The 25000-nt window shown below is 36.6% G+C and overlaps 1 long non-coding RNA gene across 2 annotated transcripts in view; it reads left to right on the top strand.

Annotated features, from left to right (window-relative positions):
• Positions 1-10834, top strand: part of LOC112586819 — a 55990-nt gene extending 45156 nt beyond the window's left edge. Inside the window, exon 5 of one of the 2 annotated variants that reach the window (XR_006553161.2) lies at positions 10813-10834. This is a non-coding gene — a long non-coding RNA (uncharacterized LOC112586819). Of the gene's footprint in view, positions 1-2186; positions 2209-10812 lie in introns of those variants that run through there. The other variant, XR_006553162.2, reaches the window with a different exon arrangement.
• Positions 10835-25000: the final 14166 nt, after the last annotated feature.

A 25000-nucleotide genomic window follows, 5' to 3' on the forward strand; every position in this document is an offset into this window, starting at 1 on the left:
AAATTAAATATTTGTTCATTAGTTAATTAACAGCAATTTCAATGGTGAGGAGACAAGAGTAAACTGTTCAATGGCTTTTAAACAAAAATAGAAAATTAAAAAGAGAGAAAAAAAGGTGGAAGTTTTGAAAACAATGAAAAAAGTCTAGATTTAGTTAAATGAAGATGGTCATAAGAAGTATAGAATGATACCTTTCAGAGTTAGAAGTCAGTAAGGAAATAAATGTTTATTTGTAGGGAGGAGTGGCTAAAAAATGTGGTTTAATGTTCTCATTGTGCTGCTGAACTAACATGAATTAAATGAACTACATGAAGTAAATAAGAAACAGAAGTATTATTGGCATTTACATTTAAAACATGACTCATGTATTACAGGTTGTTCTTTAGTATGAGAACAAAGAACACGTACATTAAACATGAGTCAGATTGCCCAGAATCAAATTTAATTAGTGGAAGTAGCTAGTCCACCTGGTAAATAAGTCATTGTGGACATGTTAGAACTTGATTATTTTGATCATCCTATAAAACTTCGATTGTTTTTAAGAACTCGATTTATTAACTATCTCCATCTGGAGGAGCTCTCTGATACTCCTGTTCTCTATGGCTCCCTTCTTCCTTGCTTTGCTATAATTCTGCGGTGTATTTACTTTTCTGCACTCTGCCTCCATTGTTGATTTTTTCATCTTACTCAGTGAAAAAATACCCAAGAGCTGTGAATATATCTCTCCTTTCTGCATTTACAGTGCTCTGTTCTCAGTGTCTGGCACATAGTACACACTCGATAGAAAACAGTTTCACAAATGAAATTGTTGATTAAGGATGAGAGAAAATGAAAGAATGAAAGGAAACTTTAGCTTCAAGTCGGCATTCTATAGACTACTCATTATTTTGTGGATATAGCAGCAAGGTTTCTGTGAGAATAAACATTTTTTTTTTCCAAGGTGAAGGGTCATATTGCAAACAAGAGCCACACCGTGGCAATTGTGACTCAATGTCAACTCTAAAATTATACAATAATTGTAAAACTACTTTGCTTTAGAATGTTAAAATTATATCTCCTTTAACAAGTGTCTCTCCAAATGCTACATGATAATAACTCAAGCACATTAATCTCATCATAGTTTCAGTACTATATTATCCAACTCATGCCATCTATTCAGTGAGTATTTAAGGATGCTCTAGCAGAATAGTAGCAATTACACTTTCTTCTCCTTGTGAAGTTTACATACAAGGATAAGAGGCAGTTGATAAACAATCAATATGGCAAAAGTGCAATGGAAGGAAAGAATAACAGAATATAGGATTTATGGCAGAAAGTGAAGAGGAACTAAGAAGCCTCTTGATGAAGGTGAAAGTGGAGAGTGAAAAAGTTGGCTTAAAACTCAACATTCAGAAAACGAAGATCATGACATCTGGTCCCATCACTTCATGGGAAATAGATGGGGAAACAGTGGAAACAGTGTCAGACTTTATTTTTCTGGGCTCCAAAATCACTGCAGATAGTGATTGCAGCCATGAAATTAAAAGACGCTTACTCCTTGGAAGAAAAGTTATGACCAACCTAGATAGCATATTTCAAAAGCAGAGACATTACTTTGCCAACAAAGGTCCGTCTAGTCAAGGCTATGGTTTTTCCTGTGGTCACGTATGGATGTGAGAGTTGGAGTGTGAAGAAGGCTGTGCACCAAAGAATTGATGTTTTTGAACCGTGGTGTTGGAGAAGACTCTTGAGAATCCCTTGGACTGCAAGGGGATCCAACCAGTCCATCTTAAAGGAGATCAGCCCTGGGATTTCTTTGGAAGGAATGATGCTAAAGCTGAAACTCCTGTACTTTGAGCACCTCATGTGAGGAGTTGACTCATTGGAAAAGACTCTGATGCTGGGAGGGACTGGGGGCAGGAGGAGAAGGGGACGACAGAGGATGAGATGGCTGGATGGCATCACTGACTCGATGGACGTGAGTCTGAGTGAACTCCGGGAGTTGGTGATGGACAGGGAGGCCTGGTGTGCTGCGATTCATGGGGTCGCAAAGTGTCGGACACGATTGAGCAACTGAACTGAACTGAACTGAATGCTAAAAAAGTCTGTGTGTTTTATATATAGGTTAGGCTGTGCTTGCAGGTCACCAAGGCTCTGCCTTTGTGGTGTAACAGTGTATGCAATTGTTCTTCCTTAACTTTTTCTAGAGATTCAGACCAAGGATATCATGGTTGAAGGTTGAATTTTCATTGTTTTCATATCTAAACTGAATGCTCCCCACATTGTAATGATGTAAGTATCCTGTTGTTGATTATCTTCTAGACATATTCAGCCCAACTTAGTTTGTAGCAGAATTGCTACTTTAATAAAATTTAAGAGATATTGGGGGAAATGCCCAGGGTATACTATAAAATATAACTCTTTGAGAAACAATAGGTAAAACTGAAGAAAATAGAAAAGGAGGCCCCCAGAAATCATTAGGAAAAGTAGAGCCAATGATCTGTTGTAAAACTTATACCTTCAGCAAGGCATAACGTAAATTGGACAATAATTCAAACAATATTATGTGCGCATGTGTACAAATTGACCTAATGGAAGGAGTAAAAAGTGATACCAGTTGAAAATAAGTCATTCTACTTCCAGTAAATTTTATAAACCTTTGACTGGAAATATGGTAGATGGCATTTAAGTAGGAATAAAAAGAAAGAGAACCAGCCATGACATGATTACAGAGGCATAGTGTTTCGAGATGAAATAGATCTTAGAAGGACATGTATATAAACTCTTTAACTTTACCATTGAAACTGAATTGAGGGAACTATTAACTGCAGACTGTCTTGAAAGAGAGGAGGTCAATAATTCTACACACTATAGATATTAACATAAGCTCAGCTCCTTTGCTGACTTCTCTTATACTTGTGATCACATTTTATGAATGCGAACTTCTTGATAGTAGGCGCCATCTCTCACATACCACTGAAATCCTGTTGCTTAGAACAGAGCCTGGTATAATGGTTCTATTATAACTGCTTGATCACTGCCTTGCTTGTTGAGTAGATAAGCAAATGAATGATGAATAACTATACGACTGACTTTCCGCAAACTATGATAAATCAAAAAGCCAAATAACAGAGCATCTGATAAAACTTGGCTTAATTTTGGAAACTTTTCTCTCTCAGATTTTTAAGAAATAATGAAAAGAATTGCCAGTACAATCTTAATTCCAAATAAAATAGAGTCAAAATTACTGAGAGCACAAAGCATGTACCAAACCACTTTCGTGTAGTAGATTGATTCCCATGGCAACCTCCTGAGATATGTATTATCCTCAATGAAAAAAAAGGAATAACCAGGTCTAGGGAAATTATTTAAATTGCCTAAGTAACACAGCTGGTAAGCAGCAGAACTGGATTTGAAGGCAACTCTGGATGCCCGCACAGCAAGTGCCCACTGCCTTTCTGTTCTTCCAGTCTCCTTTCAGTGAAATAAGACTTGAAGAAGTGGTGTTTAAAAACCTATGAGGGTGCAATCTCAGCTTAGAACTTACAACAACTATGGGTAGGTACACTGAATATAATTTAACCTATACCCTAAACTTTAGGAAAACTGTTTGGGAAGGGAAGGCCTGATTCTATGGTCATCCATTTTAAAATGGAAGATGGCTCCAGTGTTATAAAAAAAAACTCTGAGACATGAAATTAACAGTAAAATCTCTTAACCACCTTCTTCTAAGTCCAGGCTTTGTCACTTCCTAGTGTATGATCTTGGGAACTTCTCTGCTTCTCATTTTCCTGATGTGTAAAACAGTAATGGCAGGAATACGTTTCTTTATAAAGTCGGAGAACTACACGAAAATTGCAAATAAAAATGTTTAGAATAATGGGGGCACAGTAGACATTTAATAAATGTTAGCTATTATACTGAAGATGAAGAAATGCAACCATCCCAATGGTTTTGTGATAAAAGATGCAAGATCAAGTGAATAGCAGCCTAGAAGGGAGGAAATGAATACAGTATGGAATGACATAGAGACTGTCATACAGGGTGAAGTAAGTCAGAAAAAGAAAACCAAATGTATATTAACACATACGTGTGGAATCAAGAAAATCATATAGATGATTTTATTTGCAAAGCAGAAATAGACATATAGACAGCGAAAAAAAATGTATGGACACCAAGGGGGAACGAGGGGAGTGGGATGAATTGGGAGATTGGCATTGACACGCATACACTATTGATACTGTGTATAAAATAGGTGAGCTTCCCATGTGGCGCTAGTGGTAAAAAATCCACCTGACATTTCAAGAGATGTAAGAGATGAAGTTTCAATTCCTGCATCAGGAAGATCCCCAGGAGGGCATGGCACCCCACTCCAGTATTCTTGCCTGAAACACCTCATGGACAGAGGAGCCTGGTGGGCTGCAATCCATGGGATGGCAAAGAGTCTAACACTTTCACTTTCACATACTCTAATAAAAAATAATTTAAAAAATGACAGCATTGGATGACGTTTAGTGGAATCAGTTGCAAATGAAAAATCAGTTCTCTTTTAGGGAGAGGATTGAAGTAGCAGTTTAAATTCTGAAGACTAAAGTGAGTCTGCAAAAGTTGAATGCAGTCTGCACTGGCTGCTGGTGGCATGAGTGATGTGTTCTGCGTGACCACAGGCTTTTCAAAAAGTAAACACATTGGGAATCAAAAGGAAGTTAAAATCTGGGGAAAACTGACTAAACTATCCAGGATTAAATGGAATAGAAATAAACGTAAAGGCCTGAATTTAGGCTCAAAATGTCAAAATAATAAGGAGATGTTTGCCATTACCTTGGAGACAGATTTGTTTATTGACTGAAAATTATCTTGATTCCCTTTATAATATGTATGCGTGCTTAGTCGCTCAGTCATGTCCGACTCTTTGGGGTCCTATGGTCTGTGGCCCACCAGGCACCGCTGTCCATGGGGATTCTCCAGGCAAGAGTACTGGAGTGAGTTGCCATGCCCTCCTTCAGGGGATCGTCCCAACCCAGGAATTGAATGCAGGTCTCCTGCATTGCAGGTGGATTCTTTACCATCTGAGCCACCAGGGAAGCCCTTTATAATACTTATCACTATTATTGCATATTTACTTGTGCATTTGTCTATAAGTTACTAGAATGTGTGTTTCCAGAGAGTAGGGAGCTCATGCATCTTGTCCACAGATGCCCACAATGTGCTTTAGCACAGTGACTGTCACGTGGAAGGCACACACCAGCAACATGTTAAAATGATCTTTTAAAATAAATCCCCTTCACCTTAGCTTTTGGGGGAAAGTTTCTTAACTCATCTAAGCTCCTGAGTCTTCATCTCTGAAAGTGTTATAATAAATGAGATGATGCACTAATACATAAAATACTTGTCTTGGTGTAGCTTCTCTTATATTCTAATTTTACTCTTTCTGTCTAGTGATGTTGTATAGTAATACATCCTATACTTTGTATATATGAAATGACACAGGTCTGGTCTTCTATAAATACCATGCATCATAGACTACATAATATTTTATACATTTTATCTTTGTCAGAAACTCCAAAATTATTTTGCAATGAAAATTGCTATCTGCAGTATATCTTTATTGAAATATTGATAAAAATCAAAGAAATTAAATCATATTGAATTCAATAGGCATTTATTGAACTTTATTACATTATATGAAGATAATACCATCTCTAGATTCAAAGACTGAGTATGATCTAGCTTGCTGGACTTAAATAGCTATATTGCAAGGAATATATAAAAATGTAAAGAAGATCTGGAGTCAGCATTATTCTCAGTATATGATTTTTTTTTTGTGCATAGTTGATATTGAACTCTTGGAGGCATCAATTTTAATACTAATAATTGCATGCTTAAGAGTTTTCTTTGGTTAGACCAAAGCACTACAATGCAGTAAAGCAAATCACAAAGGGTTATTTAGCTGTTCTATTTTCTTTAACTTCAAATGAAAACAATTATATTTGAGACGTGTACTGAAGAGATGGGTGAATCATAAGGTCAGATTATCCTTAAGACAGAATCAAATGACCATTGAAATCTCTTATGAAAGGCATTTGGCTTAGGAAAATTGTTTTCTTTTACTTGAGACTCAGCATTTATACATATGCTGTTTTAAAAATTACTTCCAAAGATTATCTCTCTATTATAATGGAATTGTTGTGCAAACATGGCTCAATACATAAAATAAGAGCTATTATGGCGTCCTTTATGGTTCCGTCACGACCCTTGAAGAGGCCTCTCAGGTCTGCACAGTCTGGCCTCTGGTGCCCCAGGTCTGTGCTGCCATAGTCGCAGTCTCCAGCTTATCAGTCCTGAAATAAAAAGCATATTCTGAGCTCAAAAAGAGACTTGATAGAGGCAGCTTAAATTCAATTTAAGAAAATCAAATACTATCAAAGGCTGATTTTGAAAGAAGCTTTATACCATTAAAAGGCAAAACCCAAAATAAAATATCTTAAAATGCCAGTTGAGCACTGTTCTAATTATCAGGGAAAAAAGGTATGATATTGCAGAAAGATTTTCAATATATCACACTAAACTTTCTGCAAGAATTATAAAGCGATTTTAGAATTTTGAGAGCTGAGTGTCTTTTGGAAACTTAATCTGTATAATAAACACACCTAGTAACGAATGCAGTCTTCATTATTTTAGATTCCTTCTTAAAGAAAAAGTTACAGCCAAACATACTTTTTCTTCATAGATATTTTTAAACATTAAGCAGAGATTCAAATACATACGGACCCTCTGATACCTACAAAATATTTTTTGGGCTTGGTTACCAAAATTCTTACACTTTAAATAATCATAGGACATAAAGTCCAGGAAAGAAAAAGCATATGTTGAAATTATAAAATATAGCTTAGAGTTCAAAAATTACATGATGAAATTTATTTTTTAATTTAAACAAGCTGCTAGATTTTATGAAAGACTTCTTTGTCTTCCAAATTAATGTTTAAAATGTGATCAGTCTAGTCTTATTTTAACCTGAAATGATCAAAATCGGGCTATTTAATACTTTATTAATTGTAATCCGTTAAAGAAGATGACTAAGTTCAGAATCTACTTTTGAATATGTGACAGTAGCTGTCATTTTTGTGGTATTTACTGTTTATCATAAATGTCTTTTCACATAGAGAATTTTATTTATATGACCAGCACTATATAAAAAGCATAGCAAAGTTTTGTGTATTGCAGAGTAGCTGGCATCCTTTTATGTTAAAAAAAGAAGTATAGCATTGGAGAACCCACAGATATGAAAACTATATATTAATTAAAATATTATAAATTCATTTGTTAAGGGGAAAGTAGACTTATGGTTGGTTTTAATGATTAGCTATATTGAATTTCTTGCACAATACCACACATGTCTTTGATGATATCAACCTCAGAAATACATCATTTTAAGTAGCAAAGGCAGCAATTATAAAAGGATGTCAGGTTAAAAAACTGAGCAATTAGACAAGAATTTTAGTAAGGCATGATTCAGTGTAGGTATGATTTTTAATATTAATTTTTATTATATCTCTCTATAATAAAATATTTTAATCTCTCTCAAGATCTCTCTAGTTTAACTAAGTCCTCCCACCAGATATGCAAACTAGAGCCACGCTAGTCATTTTGGAATTGTGAAAAAAAGGAGGTAATAACGTGTTGTGTTAAACTCTACTGTTCCAATTCATTTCAATGAGAATCAGTCAATAAAAAGTCCTTGTTTCAGCAAAGGCGAGAGAAGAAACAAAAGGACTTAATGAAATGATCTGTTTACAAAATGCTAAGTGAGGGTTGAGGAAAACAGCATTAAATCCAATTTTGGTTTCCTAATGTAATTTAGGAAATCTCACACGCTCCCAGATTTTGCTTGTCATTTTTCTTTTTTTGTAAATGGACTGAGGCACGTAGTCTTTTTTTTTTCTTAATGTTAAATTTTTTAAAAAGCCGTTTAACTTTCTTTCTCTTCAACTTTACTACAGTATTTCTAAATAGCCCAGAAGAGATAAATCAACGCCTGAACTGTAACCTTACACTTATATACTTGTTAAATGACTTTTTTACAGTCTGTTATTGCTAGAAATTGGATTGCTTTTAAACTAATGTTGTCTGGCGGGCAAAAGTGAGTGTAACCGCAAAGCCTGGAGGAACACTAATTACTTGTTTTAATTAGCACCAACTTTCACTAGAGTATAATCTCCCTACAGGCCACTTTTCCGTAGGTGTGGAAAAAAAAAAAAAATCATGTAGGAACAAACTGATAATCTCTTACTTGCCCCTAAATGAGAGCAGAACTCTGCTTCTAGTATAGACGGACCATTCTGTACAAGCCTCCAAACCCGCCGGGAACGGGGCCTACCAGGCTAGGCTACCCGATTCAAAGATCTTTAGCAATCAGTTGCACAATAGAGCCCCTTATTTTATGCTGCTACATCATAAAAGTGGTCCTTTTGTTACATTTCCATCCTGAAAAGGGTCTTAATCCCTTTCTTTTCAGACAGTCTATGGCAAATTCCATGGGGACATCCCATTCGCCACAAGGACTGAAATGACCCACTCGGAAAGCAGCATGCAAAGCTTTGAGCCTTTCTTCCCCCTGCCACTCTCCAGAGAACATTAAATCGTACTTTTCATTCCCCTCACCATAGGGGGAACCCCCTTAATGATGACAGAGAAAGAAAAATTCCTTCACACTATCCTATGATACCATTCTGCTGTCAGGCAGGCGTTTCCCTGGCCGGAGAATCAAACATGGCTTCCAGCAGGTGGATGGTGCTCAAGGTCACAGGCAGCCAAATGCAGAGGTTACACGCGGAGGAAGCGCAGGTTCCCACAGCAAATTAAGTCATCTGTGAAGCCTTCTCATTTCCCAGCGACTAAATTTACGACTAGTCTAAAGGGTCATCATTGCCTGCATGCACATGTGCTTTAATGAAAGTATCTGAGAGTTTAGAAGAGAGGGAGCATCCCAATTAAACAGGCATACAGGAGCTACACATTCAAAGAAAATGAGTGAAATATTCAAATGTGCTTATGTAACTCTTGTTATGGATGGAATAGATAAAACTTCATTTTATTAATTTAAAAGTAAAGCCTTTGATAGTACATTAAATGTGGGCATATTTCTAAAAGTAAGTGTGGAGGTATTGGGAAATAGCATTTTTCCTTGATAGGAAAAATTATTTTAACTTTTCCTTTAAAAATATTGAAAAAATACAATATTATAGTTGAGTAAAGCTATTATAAATCTTGCTTACTATGCTGTGGATTCCCATAGCATTTGAAATACGCATTTCATTTAAAAAAAGTGTAGCTGACTTAAAATGATTTTTTTAAAGCATAAAAGTAGGCAGCAGTAAATTAGTAGGCTCCATTGGGTTTAATAACCTGTACTTGATTAATTCAAATTAAAATAAAGTTTTTTTTCATAGATTTTTGCCAGTATTTAATTTTTTATTATTTAAAATACTTTTTAAATAAGGTAGTCCTTGTTCAGAAGATGAAATTGAATAGAATCTATTCCATTTTACACAAATGACTAAGAGAATTGTCTAGTAAACTTATACAATTGTTGAAATTTTCAACTGTAAATGGTGATATCATTATAAACATTCCTTTGATCTGATTATGCTACTTTTTAAAAAACAGACATTTGTTAAATATTATTTGTCAATTTTCTGGATTAGTAATTAAGGAATAACTTAATTTAAAAGTCCTCCACCCCTTTAGAGGTAAAATTTCTTGCAAAGTTATTTGTATATAATCGCATAGAGAATTTTATATATATATATATAAAATTTCAAATGGTAATATCATATACACATTGATTTGTCTCATGCTCAAAGATTTAAAAACTTCTGAATTATAAAAGCTACCCTAAAAATTAGAACCACACTCAAAATCAAGCACACCAACTCTAGAATACAATAGATATTTTTATTCTGCCATTGTTATACCATTCAGGTGGTGATATTTTTCTATGCTTATTTAAAATGTCAAGGGGAATAAAACCCTCTAACATGCTTATGCTGTAACTTTCCTTTGTTACTGCAGAGTAGTTATCTCCAGGAACTTTATTTTAGCTTGCATAAAAATACCTTTAGTTACTGTTTTGTAAAAAAAAGTGAAAATTCACAAAGCATTTCTCCCAAATCACAGAATCCTGGGCCTGCAGCTTGTTTTCTTCAATGGCAGGTTTATGGTGGGTTGTATCAGAATTCAGCTTGGGGAGGGCTGGGGGACGCTGTGCATGAGATGGCAAAAGGAGGTCTGAATGAGTAAGAGTAAACACCCAGAATAAAGGCACAGTTGAAAGGGGCTTTGTGAGCAAGGGTGTTGCAGGAGTGGAGAATGAGCGAGGGTGGGGCTGTCCCACTCTTTGTTTCCTGGCACAGCAGTGTGTCTGGGGACCTGCATTGTGCCATGAATGAACTGACCATCTCTCAAACAGGCTAATAGTCACCCCTGTAAGCACATTTAAATCATCAAGCCTAAATATTTGGAGTTATTTGGGGTTCTTTTTTCATTAATTAGTGGCTACCTACCTACCCCGTCTCAATTTTTTGTATGCTGTTTCTCCTTAATACTTACAAGACACATTCTGAAATCCATGGCCAAAAGCTATGCATGGGAAAGGATGCTGTTTAAGTCTGAAGACAAATGGTTTATCTGTAAGATTTATAGGCAACGTAGAGCACATACACATCAAGTGAGATGCAAACTCAAACACAATTTATCCCTGTCTTCAAGTTTTAATTTCTAAGCAGACTGTACTATTCAGTGCAATTTAACTTTATATGCTCTTCTGTGGGAAAGGATACCCACATTTGAAGAGGTATCTTTCAGGATCTACACGCCACAGAAGAAAGCTGACCAAATACAGTTTGGAAAAAGGAAAAAAAAAAGGAAACATATTTTTTATCCCGTCGCTAAATATCAAGGTATTTATGTTTTATAATCCTGAAGATTCTCTAGGTAGGTGTCTTGATGGGAAATAAAACTTGAAAGTCCACCAGGGACTCAATCACAATTTCCAAGTGTCATTTAAATTCCATTATTAACTTTTTCAGTATTGTGACTGGTGATTAGCCTCTTAGGGAAATACCATTAATAAAATGACTTAATTACTGAAAATTCAAGCAGAGAACTTACTTGTACTTCTTTATTATTTATATTACTGTATGTACATATATATATATAAATAGCTGGTACCTTATTTGATAAGGCCAATGTAAAGGGTAATTTTCCTTCTAAAGTAATAAGTGATAAAACTATAAGGAATTTTTATTATTAACCTTTAAGGCAAATACTTATTCCTGACTCAAAACACAGTCAACCATTATATATAAAGCAAAACTTTAAAGGTGCAGATATATTTACTATTTTGATAATTTAATTCTTTTTATCTTTGTAAACATTTGTCTTCAATTTTGAAACATAAATGCCAAAACAAAAATAATCTTTTATTTGAGAAGATGTGGTAATATAAGTAAATATTTTAATTAGAAGTACTTATAACTTTACCAGTACTAACATTCTGGTTACACATCTATGTTCAAACTGTGAAAATTAATTAGGCTGATATTTATTATTTGTTCCCTTTTGGTATGTATATTTTATTTCAGTGCGTATTCTATTTAAAATTTTAAATAATTACCAGAATTATGACTCCAGAAGTTACCTTACAAATCTATATTTTCTTTTTTTCAATGGAGCTTATTTTCTTTTTTCAATGGAGAATTTTAAACCCAGATGTAGTCTTGACAAGGTCAAAACCTCTGACTACCCTTTTATAGAATTTTTAAAAAGATTGTAAATAGTAAACATAAAAGAACTCTGTTAACAAAAATGCAAATTGTAGTTATAAAGAGTTTTGTCTTATAAGGGTTAATTAGTTGCATGAGACAAGTTTGCTTACTTCTAAACATTCAAAATATAAAAATAAAGAAGTTAGATATATTCATAAATACGTGTATTAATTCTTCTGATTGAAATACAAAGAACTATGAAGTGTCTTTGATAAATGCTTACTATGTATCAGTTATTACTTTAAAAGTTTTCCCTCAATAATCATTTGTCTTTCACAACAGCCCTATGAAATAGTTACAATTATTCTCACTTCACAGGTGGAGAAACTAAAGCTTTAAAAAAGTCAAAAGCCTAAAGTTATTGTTTTTTAAATTTATCTTATACTGAAGCATAGTTGATTTACAATGTTGTGTTAGTTTAGGTATACAACATAGTGATTCCATTATATATACACATATATCCCTTCTTTTTCAGATTCTTTTCCCATATATGTTATTTCAGAGTACTAAGTAGGGTTCCCTGGGTTATACAGTAGATCCTTGTTGATTATCTATCTTACATATAGAAGTGTGTATATGTTTATCCCAAACTCCTAATTTATCCCTTGCTTTCACCTTTCCCCTTTGGTAACCATATGGTTATTTTTTAAGTTTGTAAGTCTGTTTCTGTTTTGTAAATAAGTTTATTTGTATCTTTTTTTTTAGATTCCACTTATATGTGATATCATACATTTGTCATTTTCTATCTGACTTCATTCTCTTAGTATGATAATCTCTAGGTCCATCTATGTTGCTGTAAATGGAATCATTTCATTCTTTTTCTGGCTGAGTAATATTTCACTGTATATATGTACCACATCTTTTTTTTATCCATTCCTCTGTCAATGGATGTCCTGGCTATTGCAAATAGTGCTGTAGCGGACATTGGGGTGCCTGTATCATTTCAAATTACCATTTTCTGTGGACATATTCATTAGTATGCGTTGAAGAATGGATTAGCATGAAGGCAGTCTGACTCTGGAATCTATGCTCTTATTCACTGCCGCTGCTGCTGCTAAGTCGTTTCAGTCGTGTCCGACTCTGTGCGACCCCATAGACAGCAGCCCACCAGGCTCCCCTGTCCCTGGGATTCTCCAGGCAAGAACACTGGAGTGGGTTGCCATTTCTTTCTCCAATGCATGAAAGTGAAGAGTGAAAGTGAAGTTGCTCAGTCGTGTCCGACTCTTCGTGACCCCATGGACTACAGCCTACCAGGCTCCTCCGTCCATGGGACTTTCCAGGCAAGAGTACTGGAGTGGGGTGCCATTGCCTTCTCCAGCTCTTATTCACTACTTGAGGCTAAAATACCCTGTAGGTCTTCCCAAGAGTATGCAAGCAAAGGTGGAGCTCTTAACTCCTCCCGATGAAGTACATGACATCACTGAATACGAATTAAACAATGATAGAGCTCACAGTGTTTGTTTCCAACTTGTTAATTTACAACTTAAAATGGATTTTCATATAGAAATGCTGTTATAAATATACTTCCCAGATTATAAATATCAGTTTAATTTATGATTACAATTTACTGTGATAAGTTTGTTGATCAAACTGCCATGTCTTATGTTTTATGAAGTACTCATTATTTACTATCCATTTATTGAGTATGTACTCTATGCCACATCAGAATATTGTACCATGATTATTAGTCACACATATTCTAACAGAAGAAATGTAGAATTTTTAAATGGACTGTTATAAGTCCTATAATAAATATACTTCCATAGTATTCTACGAATATAGTAGAGATTAGCTTTGTTCTGACTGGTAGATTTGGGAAAGATTTCAAATAACAAATGTTCAGTTCAGCTCATGTCCAACTCTCTGCAGCCCCATGGACTGCAGCATGCCAGGCCTCCCTGTCCATCACCAACTCCACTGATATCTAATTTGGAACCTAAAAGGTGAATAGGATTTGATAGAGACCCAAAAGATGAATAGAATTTGATGGGTAGAGAGGAAGAGATGTTTCTCCTGGAATGTTCCAGAGAGCATTGTGTGTTCTATGGAATATACATTATTATGTCTTATGTACTTTGTACTGTTTAAGGTAAATAAAAAATAAAATTATGTATTTTTAATGAATTATAACTGTTAAAATTTTAAAATTTATTTTTATGACCCTTAAGGATAGGGCTTATAATTTCTGATTCTTGTTTATCCAAAACTCAATTAGCACAATGTTGGAGAATGTTATTATTGTTGAGATTTTATACATGGTTACACATTCTTTAACAATTTTCAATGGAGAGGTGGGGTCATTTTCCTATTCCTTTCTATCTGGGTGGCCATGTGAGTACTATGAACATCAGGGTATGCAGGAAATAATGCTATAGGACTTCTGAAGCTAGTTCATAAAAGGACATGGTGCTTTTTTTGTTTGCTAGAACAAAACAAGATAGCTCTTGGAGCCATGAGCTACCATGTAAAATATTTACTAGAAACCATATATTTTGAGAATTACTAAAGGGAAAGAGATACCTCTATTAAAATGGGAAAAAAAAAAGCTTAATTAATGAAAGCCTCCATGTTAAAGAAGGCCCAGTCAAGTTTCCGAACTGCACCCTGCCTTCCTTTATCCATCCCCACCAAGGTGCTGGAAATTTGAGTGCAGTCATCTCAGACTCTAATTGCCAGCCCGTTCTCCATGCATGCCACAGTAGGAAAAATAGCAACCATCCAACAGGGTTCATCCGAATTCCTGATCCCCAAAATTATAAGGAATAATAAAGCAGTTGTTATTTTAAGCCATTAAAGTATGAGATTATTTGTTACCCAATGTCACATAGCCATAACAAACTAGAATGAACATTTAAAAATTATTTTACATATACTAACATTACTTGACTTTTTAGATATCTCTAGTTACATTCTGGGCTTCTCTGATAGCTCAGTTGGTAAAGAATCCACCTGCAATGCAAGAGACCCCAGTTAGATTCCTGGGTTGGGAAGATCCCCTGGAGAAGGGAATGGCTACCCACTCCAGTATTCTGGCCTGGAGAATTCCATGGACTGCATAGTGCATGGGGTCGCAACGAGTCAGACATGACTGAGCGACTTTCACTTTCACTTACATTCTAATAATTTCCTATACTAGAATTCTTGAATGAATGAATATAAAATTAAGTTAAGGATAGAACTTTAACATTAAATAAACATGCAAAATAATTATTATAATAAATTGTGATAAATACTATGAAGTAACTTTAGAAAGTGTTATTAAAAAACAAACAAATAAATGTTAGGAGAATCTACTTCACATTAGTTGCTCAGAAAAAATTTCTCTTCAGAAGTGAGAGGAATGATGGGAAAGAACATGCAGGAGAAAATTAAAAGAATAAACTTTCCAGCAAGAAAGAACAACTATGCTGCAAGTCAATGAAGTAGGGAAAAGCTTGAATATTCTAAAAACTAAAAGAAAAAGAACCACTATTGTTGAAACATGAAAGCAAATAGGAAGATAAAATAACTTTGGTGATGTGGCTCAAGATTCAATATAATAGAGGAAAATCTCTTTTAAAGAGTTTGGATTTAATCCCAAATTCAAGGGTAGTTCTGTAAATTCTTTAGAGGTATTGCTGCTAAGTCGCTTCAGTCATGTCCGACTCTGTGTGACCCCAGAAACGGCAGCTCACCAGGCTCCCCCATCCCTGGGATTCTCCAGGCAAGAACACTGGAGTGGGTTGCCATTTCCTTCTCCAATGCATCAAAGTGAAAAGTGAAAGTGAAGTCGCTCAGTTGTGTCCGACTCCTGGTGATCCCATGGACTGCAGCCTACCAGGCTCCTCCGTTCATGGGATTTTCCAGGCAAGAGTACTGGAGTGGGGTGCCATTGCCTTGTCCGTTAGAGGTATTAGTTATTATTATTTCTGTTCATGTTGTACAATATTTATCAGATATCTTTCTACTGGAACATTATAATATTGATATAGCATTGAATTTATAATAATTTTTCTTTGTAGAAAATGCTTTTGGACTTTTCTTAAAATAAAAGCATGTTCTTGGCAGAAAGAATAATGCTATTTCTCCCTATTTGTCCCCAAATGGTAACTCCTAGGCAGCTTCTACAAGCTCCAGTGGCATAGGTTGTTAAGTGGAGGAAGAAAAAAGACTCAGGGAGGATATAGAGTGGAGATTCCATATGTTCCCAACATTGGAGAAAAGTACATTTCCAGTGGCCATAGTGAGGGTAAGATATTACTTATGGCAGTTGTGAAGTAGTCCACATATTTCATTGATGACATGATATAACACATAATAATAAAGTGTTAGTTATCATTATTATATTTGAGGTGTAAAATTATGTCAAAGCAACATTTCTTCTGAAATGATGTAAAGGATGCTTGTCAAGTCAAGATTCAACACTTGAATATTCAGTAGTTCCCATTATAGGCAGTAGCAATTTAGTTATAGAGGCTAGCTTTTCATTTATAAACTATGTGTAAAACACCAGGCTGTCACTGAATAGGGCCATTTGAGAGCAAGCTATTTTAGTACTTTTATAAAAAAGTAAATTTTAGTCCTTAAAAAGGGAGTTTTTCTGATTTCTCACATGTCTTTCTCTATACTGAGGACATTTAGGATTATTTCACATAAACTTGGATAGTTAATAAGATCTAGTAAGATCAAACCAATACAGACTTTTATTCGTCTTTTTTCTCTCTCACCTTAAACATGCCAGAGGTATAAGAATATAGCCAGTTATTCCCCAAACTAGCTTCCTTTCTCTGTCTCTTCCCTATATGCATCCAAATGCAGAGGACTCCCAGGGGAAAAGTGAACCATGAGAAGGAGGCAGCCTGGTTCCCTAAATCACCATGTGATAGCTCTTTAGCCAAACACTGACTTTGAGCTGTTATGTCAACAGCAAAGAGACAGCTTGCCCATTAAGCCATTTGAGATTTTTGGATTGTATGTGTTAGCTATTGGAGTAACTTGATTAATATAACCACACATACTTCAGAAACCCCAGGAAATGCCATTCTCTCAAGAGATAAGCTTAATATGTATTTTTTTAAAGTCACTTAAAATTTGCATCTTTCCCTCCAAAGAATTTCTCCCCTTTAGTTGTCTGTTTCTTTTAATAGTATCACTATATCATTGGCTCTGTCTTGTCCCTCATATGTAATTAGTTGCCATTTCCCGTAAAGTTTGAAGTCTCAATGATCCTTATACCTAGCCCTTCTTCTGCAAATATAGCTGAAGAATAATATATATCTTCAGCCTTTTTCTTTGATCATTAAGCAATTCAACTACAATGTATTTTGTTCTCAATATGTGCTTAGTATCATGCTAGGGATTATATCAGACTCCAGCCAGGAGAAAAAAAAAAAACAGCACCCAGTAATGTAAACAGGGAAAACTCAATATCAATGGTTAACTAGCAAAAAACAAACAAAACAAAACACATACATACACACAAATCAAAACGTCTCTAAGGCTAGAGAAAAAGCATGTGCAGAAAGCAACTACTTTATCTAGGTATAAAAGAGGGTGAACAAGAGGGAACTAATAACTTAGAAGAATAATTCTTCTAAATGCAGAGATTTAGAGCTCCTGGGAGAAAGCATGATTGCCACAGAAACACACAGCCTGCCAGTGCTTAGGAAATCTGCAGAAGTGAGAAGTAGGTCCAGTTGTTCCCTAAGAATCACCCATATGAGTGTTGAGAAATTTGCTTAAGGGTGGTATGAGATGTACCTCGTACTTAGTGTCGCCTTGAGTGAGTGAAAAACTTGCTGGAAGAAGCAGTCAGGCCAGAGAGAGTCCCAGCAAAAGGTTTATCAGGAGCGTGTGACTGGGCTGGTCCCTAAGAAAGGTCTGGTTTTTACTTGTACTTGTTCTTCTTGTGCCTTCTCTTAACAAAGCTTTGTTTCATGTCAGATGGCAAAGAAGAAACATTTACAAAGTCCAGCCATAGTATTACCAAGCGAGGCAAAGACAAATGGATTTGGAGCTAAGAAGCGTTACTGTGATAACTGGTACAGGGCCTACTCAGAAAAATGACCAAGTCCCCATATTTCATTAGTTCATGAAATACTTGTACTGAGATAAAAAGTAAATGTAGTAAATGCTAAGGGGTGTGTGTGTGTGTGTGTGTGTGCTCACTCAGTCACGTCTGACTCTTTGCAGCCCCGTTGACTGTGGCCCACCAGGCCCCTCTGTCCGTGGACTTTTCCAGGCAAGAATACTGGAGCAGGCTGCCATTTCCTTGGAGAAGGCAATGGCACCCCACTCCAGTACACTTGCCTGGAAAATCCCATGGACGGAGGAGCCTGGTGGGCCGCAGTCCATGGGGTCGCTAAGAGTCAGACTTGACTGAGCGACTTCACTTTCACTTTTCACTTTGATGCATTGGAGAAGGAAATGGCAACCCACTCCAGTGTTCTTGCCTGGAGAATCCCAGGGATGGGGGAGCCTGGTGGGCTGCCGTCTATGGGGTCGCACAGAGTCGGACACGACTGAAGCAACTTAGCAGCAGCAGCAGCAGCCATTTCCTACTCCAGGAGATCTTCCCAGTCCAGAGATCGAAACCACGTCTTTTGCGTCTCCTGCATTGGCAGCCAAATTCTTCATCACTGCACCACCTGGCTAAGATAGGGGTATATAAAATGTTCCTGGGAACACAGAGAAGGTCACTTAATCAATCATAAGGAATTGGAAGAATGATGATGAAAGAGTTGATGCTTTGGCTGAGTTTCAAAGAATGAGTAGGTATTAGCTAGCTGGGGTGTGGGTGAAGAGGAGAGAACTTTTCAGATAGAGTAAAAAAGCAAGGGTAAAGGCTAAAAGTGAGCTAGAGCATTACTTATATGATGAATTATAAATTATATAAATTGTAAATTATGACAAAATATGACCTATTTCTTGGTAAGTATAGGTTAGGTCACTTTGGGTTTTTTTTTTTTTTTTATGTTTTCTGAGATACTTGAGTTTTATCCTGAAGTTATTGGAGAGTAACTGATGGATTAGAAAGAATTGATGGGGGTAGAGCTGGGGTCAAGATCGGAATCAAAATACAAAAGTTCCATTGGCAGGGTGAACCTGATGTAAGTTCTATAAGGACTGATATTTCTATTCACTGGTGAAGCCCAAGGCCTATAATAGTGTCTGGGACATAGCCACATCTCAAAAACTATTTGCTAAATAAATGAATGAATGAGAGAGTGATAGTTCATTTTAAAGATGGTAGCTAATTTGACTTGAGTGAGAAGTAACTGAGTATTAAAGTTTCGGTGCGAAGTGAATAAAAGTCTTTAGCTCAAGAATGTTCTGTGAAGAAATTTGGCTTTGGGAACTGTCAAGATACAGGTTGTTGTTCAGTCATGCAGTTATCTGATTGTTTACAATCCCATGGACTGCAGCATGCCAGGCTTCCCTGTCCTCCACCATCCAAAAAATACAGGTAGGATTTGAAATTCTGAGGCTAGATAAAATCATTTAGGGAAAGTGTAATGGGGTACTAAGAAAAGAAGAAACGACAGAATTTAGGAAACATTAATTATTGTAGGAGTAGAGAAAAAAAAGCTGGAAATAAGAGTGAAATAGCTAAAGATTTTTGGACACGATTTTGAGAGAGAGATAGTTTGAAGAAGAAAAGAGACAAGGAAGATCAAGAAAGAAGCAGGAGGCAATAGTTTCAAATGCAGAGCAAGAGTCAAATAACATAAAAAATAATGTTAATATCTTTAATCTGACTTTCTTTCCCTAAACCTATAAGATTTCTCTCTGTTGAGCCTTCCTAAAGTCTAGTTCTAATCATGTAACTCTTTCTCTAAAAGCTGCCACTGATTTCTCATTGCCCTCAAGTCAATTTCAAGAACAATCTATGAGGCCCAACCCTCAGGACAGGTGTGACGCCTATTTTGAACCCCTCGGCATTTCACTGGGACTTATCACATTCAGCATTCTTATTAACATATGTGTACTTTTCACATCTATAATCATTCTCAATGGGACTGTAAGTTTTCTGAGAACAGGAATCGTGTCTTACTCATGTTTCTGCAGATGCAGTGTGATGCTTAATCTTTTAAAAGTAAAATGCATTAAGCATTCACCGTATTCTGAACACTGAACTAGATTGCCTCTCCTTATTATATTATTAGCATTAAAGCTTATAAGTTAGGTATAATATTACCATTTTGTCTGCTTAGTGGACTTAAAATTCCTCTTCAGATTACTATCATGTAGAAAACTATGATTTCAAACCAGGATGGTATGATGGATAAGACAGTGAAATGCTTTCTTTCCACACTGCACTGCATTGTAGATGGAAGCACACCAACAAATATTTATTTAATTAAATTGCTTTGAGTTGAAATCGACCTTGGAAATGGTTTTCAATTGTATTAGTAGAGCTCTTTGCTTTATCTTATTGCCTATTATTTTAATTTTATGATTTGGATAATGACATTGAAAGCAGAGGCGGGGGACAGAAAGATAACAAGTCATGGATGACAGGATTAAGATTTTGAATGATACTGACAGGTTGAAATGATGGGTTCAAGTACATGAGTTGAAATTCAACAGGAAGGATTCTGGAGGATGCATTGGTGTCAGGGAGGCACAGAGGTGAAAGAGCAGTTAGGATGGTTTTAAGCAGTCCAGGAGAAAAGAAATGAGGACTTGAACTCTGTTAATGGGAATGGATGTGAGTGACACGGAGCATTTAGAATCTACATACCTTGACAAGTGAATGGATGCATGAATAAGGAAGAAAAATTCAAATAGGACTTTAAATATTTGAGCCTGAGTAACCCAGGAGGGGTGAAGACATTGGCAGAGACAGAAAGGTCAGAAGAAGGAGCTGGATTGGGGGTGGAAGGAGAGGAAGCAAGTGATTTCCACTTCAGGTAGTCATAAACCATTTTGTTTTTGAAATTTGAAACACTGTTGATTCATCTTAACTCTTTATTTTAGGCAAGGTATGGTAGCTATCCCTGAGTTTGAAAGCTACCCAGTATTGAGCAAATACTTTGTGTCAGGAACAAAGCAGTGTGTTGTATGTGGATCATCTTCCTTACTTGTCTTAACTTGCCTTGAAAGTCCATTACAGCTGCGGAGACTGAAGCTGGCAACTAGAAAAGACAACTTAAAATAACCAGAGACTTTTCTTCAAGACATGCCAAAAAATATGTGGAAATCACTAAGGTTCATATTAAATTCATTATTAAAGCTTACATTAAATAAAGCTAATTCATTTTGTAACATTTCCACCTAATAGGAACCAGTAAGTAAGCCTGATATTCACTTCACTGGACTTGTGTGACTTTGCTTCCCATTTTGTTCTAACTTTGGCATTTATTCCTGGGCTGAATCTATCTATTCTTGACTTCCTTACTTAGAATGAGCTCTAGCATCTGAACTAAAATGCTGAGTTTGATCTATCTGCCCACCCTTAGCTGGCCTTGTCCCAGTTCAGTTCAGTTCAGTTCAGTCGCTTAGTCGTGTCCGACTCTTTGCGACCCCATGAATCGCAGCACACCAGGCCTCCCTGTCCATCACCAACTCCCGGAGTTCACTCAGACTCACGTCCATCGAGTCAGTGATGCCATCCAGCCATCTCATCCTCTGTCGTCCCCTTTTCCTCTTGCCCCCAATCCCTCCCAGCATTAGTCTTTTCCAATGAGTCAACTCTTTGCATGAGGTGGCCAAAGTACTGGAGTTTCAGCTTTAGCATCAGTCCTTCCAAAGAAATCCCAGGGCTGATCTCCTTCAGAATGGACTGGTTGGATCTCCTTGCAGTCCAAGGGACTCTCAAGAGTCTTCTCCAGCACCACAGGCAAAGGCATCAATTCTTCGGCGCTCATCTTTCTTCACAGTCCAACTCTCACATCCATACATGACAACTGGAAAAACCGTAGCCTTGACTAGACGGACCTTTGTTGGCAAAGTAATGTCTCTGCTTTCCAATATGCTATCTAGGTTGGTCATAACTTTTCTTCCAAGGAGTAAGCGTCTTTTAATTTCATGGCTGCAGTCACCATCTGCAGTGATTTTGGAGCCCCCCAAAATAAAGTCTGACACTGTTTCCACTGTTTCCCCATCTATTTCCCATGAAGTGATGGGACCAGATGCCATGATCTTCGTTTTCTGAATGTTGAGCTTTAAGCCAACTTTTTCACTCTCCTCTTTCACCTTCATCAAGAGGCTTTTTAGTTCTTCTTCACTTTCTGCCATAAGGGTGGTGTCATCTGCATATCTGAGGTTATTGATATTTCTCCCGGCAATCTTGATTCCAGCTTGTGCTTCTTCCAGCCCAGAGTTTCTCATGATGTACTCTGCATAGAAGTTAAATAAGTAGGGTGACAATATACAGCCTTGAGGTACTCCTTTTCCTATTTGGAACCAGTCTGTTGTTCCATGTCCAGTTCTAACTGTTGCTTCCTGACCTGCATACAGATTTCTCCAGAGGCAGGTCAGGTGGTCTGGTATTCCCATCTCTTTCAGAATTTTCCACAGTTTATTGTGATCCACACAGTCAAAGGCTTTGGCATAGTCAATAAAGCAGAAATAGATGTTTTTCTGGAACTCGCTTGCTTTTTCCATGATCCAGTGGATGTTGGCAATTAGGTCTCTGGTTCCTCTGCCTTTTCTAAAACCAGCTTGAACATCTGGAAGTTCACGGTTCACATATTGCTGAAGCCTGGCTTGGAGAATTTTGAGCATTACTTTACTAGCGTGTGAGATGAGTGCAATTGTGCAGTAGTTTGAGCATTCTTTGGCATTGCCTTTCTTTGGGATTGGAATGAAAACTGACCTCTTCCAGTCCTGTGGCCACTGCTGAGTTTTCCAAATTTGCTGGCAAATCGAGTGCAGCACTTTCACAGCATCATCTTTCAGGATTTGAAATAGCTCAACTGGAATTCCATCACCTCCACTAGCTTTGTTCATAGTGATGCTTTCTAAGGCCCACTTGACTTCACATTCCAGGATGTCTGGCTCTAGGTGAGTGATCACACCATCGTGATTATCTGGGTGGTGAAGCTCTTTTTTGTACAGTTCTTCTGTGTATTTTTGCCACCTCTTCTTAATATCTTCTGCTTCTGTTAGGTCCATATCATTTCTGTCCTTTATTGAGCCCATCTTTGCATGAAATATTCCCTTGGTATCTCTCATTTTCTTGAAGAGATCTCTAGTCTTTCCCATTCTGTTGTTTTCCTCTATTTCTTTGCATTGATCACTGAGGAAGGCTTTCTTATCTCTTCTTGCTATTCTTTGGAACTCTGCATTCAGATGCTTATACCACCCCTGTGCAAAAATAAGCTTGGCTATCATTTGACAGATATGTTTTCTGGAAACTCTCAGACTCTCCTTGGACTTCCTTGGATTATTGTTTGAACTTCTTCAGAAAGGTTGAATGGGTGTTTCATGAGAGAATAAGAGGAAAGATATTCCAGATAACAGAAACAGTATGTGCAAAGCACAATACAGGAAAATTGTGCAGGAAACAAAACAAAACAAAACCAGACAAAGGTAACTGTCTTTGTGGCACCTTTTATACTCTTCGTATGAGTCTTCACATTTGTGGTTGAAAATGAAGACCAAAAGATGACAAATTCTATGTTTCGGTTTCATCTCCCCAGACCAAGTGGTTCTCCCTTTTTGCTCAATTTTGCATATCATGCATAACTTAACTTTCCGTTTTCTAGTTTTGTCCATAAACTTCACCTCATTTTTAACTTTCTCCTTTCTCTTTCTCTTCTTCTGAAAACCTCAATAGTTTTGGTCATAGAAGTCTATGATATTTTTAATTTGTAAATGTTAGGTCATCCAAACAAACTATATAGTTTCTTGAGATGTTCCCTGTTTGTTTCTTCCCTGATTTTTTCTTTTTGTTTTGCTTAATTTTGCTGTCCTTAAAAATTTCTTTTGTAGAGTTGAAGAATGGCATTTTAGATACCAGATCATGCCTACACTTTTGCCAATATTTTATTTTATACATGGCTTTCCTAAAAATCTAAAATATGTGTCTGTCTAAGAATTTTCAGTAAACAATTTTTACAGTTTTATGAACTCCTAGATGACATATGGCTGGTGTTTGATGCCATGTTTTATAATTTTATTACCTTAATTAAGAAAAGAGTTAAGAACAGCACCTGGACATGAGGAGCACTTATTAGATCTTAGCTACTATTAGTACTATTTTGAGTACTTATAAAAAATTACTCTCCATTGTTCCAATTAACAGTTTCCATTAAAATAATTTATAGTAAGTAATTGTAAATCTAGTTACAGATGTAGATATGGAGGTAGAAACAGATGAAGTGACTTGCCAAAGATTAAACAACTAGAAAGGGGTGAAGTTGAATTCTGTATCTGTGCTCTTAACCTATTGTGGTTTGAATGCAGGGCTAAAAGAAGCCTGGAATCTGCAATAATTTGTGATATTGCTACATTAACCCTGGATTTTGTTACACTGACCTCTGAATTTTTCAGGAAAAAAGTCATGTGCAGTAAACCAGTTCATTTGGGCTTTCTGTTGCACACTGCTAGACTTAATTCCAACTATGCTGCTCCTGCTAAGTCACTTCAGTCATGTCCAACTCTTTGTGACCCTATTGACTGTAGCTCACCAGGCTCCTCTGTCCATGGGATTTTCTAGGCAAGAATACTGGAGTGGGTTGCCATGCCCTCCTCCAAATCTTCCTGACCCAGGGATCAAACCCACATCTCTTGTGTCTCCTGCATTGGTAGGTGGTTTCTTTACCACTGGCACCCCCTGGAAAGCCCAGTTTCAACTACATGCTATCTTAATTTATTCCAAGGTCACTACTACTTTCAGATCATTGTGCAATTCTTCCTTATAAATCCAATCAATTTCAGAGTTACAATTCTTATTGCTCCTTATATGTTCTGTGAGAAAAATTATCAGCAACAATAGTCAAGAATTTTACATTCACAGGAAGTTTAAGTTTAATGGAGTTGGTGACCCACAGATAATTAACTAGGTGAAGGCCCCACAGCTACCATCAGTATCTCCCCTCAAACCTGTATCATTTATTTCCTGTATTAGGAGATCATCATTCACACGCTCAGACCTTCAGTGGTGCACTTCTACCAGGCCAGCGCTAGAATCTCTCTTTTTATTTTCAACCGGCCTCAAGCATGCTTCTATCTTCATGACCTTCTCTCTTCCATGATCATAAATTTTAATA

This window comes from Bubalus bubalis, chromosome 9 (genome assembly GCF_019923935.1).
Source record: "Bubalus bubalis isolate 160015118507 breed Murrah chromosome 9, NDDB_SH_1, whole genome shotgun sequence".
In the NCBI taxonomy this organism is placed as follows: Eukaryota; Metazoa; Chordata; class Mammalia; order Artiodactyla; family Bovidae; genus Bubalus; species Bubalus bubalis.